We start from the raw sequence: 3,817 nt of genomic DNA, 5'->3' as shown, positions 1-3,817 counted from the left end.
AGACCACCAAGGTAACGAGGACAAAAACGTCCCCAACAAAAAGATTTACTGACGTAAAGATGAAGTCAGCGATAACTCGAAGTGTTTGCATAACTGCTGAGGTGAGCTGCAGTCAGATGGGGATTAGTTTGTTCTAGTTCATTTAAAATGTGCTGCTTACTTTTTTTTTGTCTAAACCTTGATCTTGGTTTCCTGCTAAACACATAATCCTTTGCTGTAATCCTGTACAAAGATGCAATTATATATAAGGCTTCATTTCTGTGCTTGCAGTATTTATAGTTGGCCATCTCTTGAATGAAATTCATTCCCTCTGACTCACACTTCAGTTCTGCTCCCACAGCCACCTCAGTGGAGGGGCAGTATTTTATTTTGCTTATTATTTAGCGTGAAAAAGTCAAGAGAACCTGTGTGTGTGCATGTACACAGTTCCGAGTATCTGACCATGTTTATCTTTCAATTACGAAATTCAACTTTCATTCAAGGATTTTTTTTTTTTTTATAATTGTTGCCATGCATCAGAACTGTTCCTGTAATTGAAGATGTGTTTTTGTAATGACCCTAAACAAAGTCTCTAATGAGCGTGCTCAGATTGGTGCAGATGAGTTTATTGAGGGACAGCATGTACTCATATTGGAATTCATTCCTTTCCCCTCCCAGCTCTACCTCCAAAACCAGCCAAACCCACATCTGTGACTAGCAACGGTATGAACAACAACATGGCGCTGCAGCTGCATGACGCTGAATGGTACTGGGGAGACATCTCAAGAGAGGAAGTCAATGAGAAACTGAGGGACACTGCAGACGGTACTTTTTTGGTACGAGACGCCTCAACAAAAATGCACGGTGACTACACTCTGACTCTGAGGTAAGACCACGTTGATCAAGTTGAAGTTATCTTCTCTTAGTTTTGTCACTCAGCACAAGCTTTTTTTTTTTGGTGCTTGTGTCTACAGGAAAGGAGGCAACAACAAGCTCATTAAAATATTCCATCGGGACGGCAAGTATGGATTCTCCGATCCGCTCACCTTCAGCTCTGTTGTTGAACTCATTAACCACTATCGCAACGAGTCGCTGGCTCAGTACAACCCCAAACTAGACGTCAAGCTGCTGTATCCAGTCTCCAAACACCAACAGGTAACCATCAGTTCACCCTAAAACATTAAAGGTGTCGTCCCCGTTGACTTCCCACAAGTCTGATCCAGGTTCAAATTATTATAATGCACCTTTACTTCTGTCACACATCACAAAAATTGCTTTTTTTATTGCTGGTATTTATTTTGGGTGGAGTTAAAGATGAATAAAGTAAGTTTGCGCCACAAGATGTTGCAGACAACATGAAGAAGGAAGTGCATGTGTTCATGGAAACTGAGAACTTAAAATTTATGTATAAAAAAAATACTTTTGATAAAACTATGATAAAAATTTTAATCTCCCCATTAACTCAGTCTGGGGAAATAAAGTAAAAAGGTAACCATTAAAGGTTACCATTAACAAGTGGCACAGCAGACCTGTGAGTATTGTCTCACCCGTCCAGCAGATATCCAGCAAAACGTTCACGTGAAATACGTGTATGTCTTGGTATTCTCTTGCGGTTTTTCCAAGGGGATCGTAGATCATCTTTGTTTACATGCAGTGTCTGCTGCTTTTTCTCTGCTTCACTTTTGTAGTGTTTATTTTTTATTTATTTATTTTGGCCCTTTGTCACAATGGCTCCATGATGCACTGGCCAAGTTTTGTATTCGAGAGTCAGAAAAGTCATCTATTATGTCACTGCAGAAAACGTGTCCTTTTGCAGGATTTTGGGTCAGAATTCCAAATTGTTTCTTGGTGAGGTAAATTTTGATCATATTGGCGACATAAAATTGTGAATCCTTTATTTGAATACTAAACATTGAAAGGGACTACACCTTTAAATTGACTTGAGTGGCACATTTAGAGTTTGTTAATCCCGAGTCTGTCCTCAGAATCAGGTTGTGAAAGAAGATAACATTGAAGCAGTGGGGAGGAAGCTGTGTGAGTACCACCAACAGTACCAGGAGAAGAACAAGGAGTACGACCGGCTGTATGAAGAATACACCAGAACATCACAAGTGAGTACAGCGGCAGCGCCGTGGATCGAGAACGTTCCCACAGTGTTTAACGAGCCACGCTAAAACTGTGCTTTCCCTTCCAGGAAATCCAAATGAAAAGGACGGCTATTGAAGCTTTTAACGAAACGATAAAAATATTTGAGGAGCAATGCCAAACACAAGAGCGGTACAGCAAGGAGTACATTGAGAAATTCAGACGGGAAGGAAACGACAAGGAGATCCAGAGGTGAGCAGGAGTCCCATGTAACCATGTCACTTAAAAAGAAGCCACCTTGTTTATGTCCAAAACTCAGCCTCCCTTCACCGACTCTTTTCAGAATCATGGGCAACTATGAGAAGCTGAAGTCTAGGATTAGCGAGATCGTAGACTAAGCGCCGTCTGGAGGAAGATCTGAAAAAACAGGCTGCAGACTACAGGGAGATCGACAAGAGGATGAACAGCATCAAGCCGGACCTCATCCAGCTCAGAAAGACCAGAGACCAGTATCTCTTGTAAGTGCTGCTTCTCTCAAAACACGTTTCCCCTCCGGAGAAAAATCCAAATGTATCTTAATGCCTGTTAATGTCTGTCATAGATGGTTGACCCAGAAAGGAGTCAGACAAAAGAAAATCAACGAGTGGCTCGGAATCAAGAACGAAAACACAGAAGAGTAAGTTTGATTTGAACGGACTCGTCCTGCACCGCAAGCTAACGTGCGTGCACGACCTTAACATTGTTGTCTTTCCAGTCAATATTCTATGGTGGATGACGATGAAGACCTGCCCCACCATGACGAACGCTCTTGGAAGCTGGGCAACATCAAGCGACTTCAGGCGGAGGCTCTCCTCCAGAGCAAGAGAGACGGAACATTCCTGATTCGGGAAAGCAGCAAAGCGGATGTTACGCCTGCAGCGTCGTGTACGTGATCCGTCTTCCCATTGGCCGAGCAGCTTATTCTAAATGTGCTCAGATAGAATAGAATTGTTAATTTTTGTCCTTTTTGTTTGCAGTGTGGACGGCGAGGTGAAACACTGCGTCATCAACAAGAACGCCTTCTAGGTTATGGCTTCGCCGAGCCGTACATCTGTACAGCTCGCTAAAAGAACTCGTACTGCACTACCAGCACACGTCTTTGTGTGCAGCACAATGTACGCTCTGCATGTGACGCTAGCATACCCCATCTACGCCCAGCAGAGACGATGAGCTCTCACAACGGGACACAAGACCTCGCCGCCGGCACATGCCGTGTGCCAGGCTTTTACCCGGTACAGACTTGACGCCAGGAGAAACGTCACGAGCCTGGAACATTTCAGTGACTTTGATCTGTCCATAAGCAGTGGCGCGTCTGAATGTAGATGTATTCTTTCGCTTTTGGGGGGGGCACGGGGGTTGCAGAATCACGTGGATACTGCTGAACTGTCCCCCTGCCCTAATGGAGAACACGGAGGCCTTTTCCTGACGGTGCTCAATGTTTTCAAAGCTTTACCCGCCAGAATGTCAGATCGCAGCAGATAAACTCTGAAGCCGCCGGCGGATCTGCTTTGTTCTGTGTTCTCTTCCTCTCACATCACCCCCCTCCCCCTCTGTGCTGCGCACGTTTCAGTGTACGTGACTGACGGAGTGATCGTCCAGGTGACCAAAAACTCATCAGATCAAGAAGCGTGTTAACTCTTCAGTAGCAGATCTTGGATCAGCTGATAAATGTAGCAAAATAGCACTTTTTATAAGCTTAAATTTTTTTTTTTTA

The 3,817-nt window shown here is 43.8% G+C and overlaps 1 pseudogene; it reads left to right on the top strand.

Annotated features, from left to right (window-relative positions):
* The first annotated feature begins 492 nt into the window (after positions 1 to 492).
* Positions 493 to 3,082, top strand: LOC117529591 (annotated as a pseudogene).
* The last annotated feature ends 735 nt before the right edge of the window (positions 3,083 to 3,817 follow it).

The sequence above is a fragment of the Thalassophryne amazonica genome, chromosome 17 (genome assembly GCF_902500255.1).
Source record: "Thalassophryne amazonica chromosome 17, fThaAma1.1, whole genome shotgun sequence".
NCBI classification, from domain to species: domain Eukaryota; kingdom Metazoa; phylum Chordata; class Actinopteri; order Batrachoidiformes; family Batrachoididae; genus Thalassophryne; species Thalassophryne amazonica.
This window is presented reverse-complemented; position numbering and strand designations above follow the sequence as displayed.